The following is a 218-nucleotide window of genomic DNA, read 5'->3' on the forward strand; positions in this document are numbered from 1 at the left end:
AACCCCCCCCCCAGACCCAGGCTTTGGGGAGGAGCTGGCAGGGATGCAGCGCGGTGAGTGTCCCAGCTGGGTGGGCGATGCCAGCATGGGACATGCACCGGGGGGTGAAGACGAGAAGGGAAAGAAGCTGAAGGTGTCTGGGGGAGAAACTTGGAGATAAGGGGCCAGGCTGGCACTTTGGTTGGGATTTGGGATGCCGCAGTGACGGGGCAGGGGAC

This window comes from Antrostomus carolinensis, unplaced genomic scaffold (assembly GCF_000700745.2).
Source record: "Antrostomus carolinensis isolate BGI_N321 unplaced genomic scaffold, ASM70074v2 scaffold15491, whole genome shotgun sequence".
Classification (NCBI taxonomy): domain Eukaryota; kingdom Metazoa; phylum Chordata; class Aves; order Caprimulgiformes; family Caprimulgidae; genus Antrostomus; species Antrostomus carolinensis.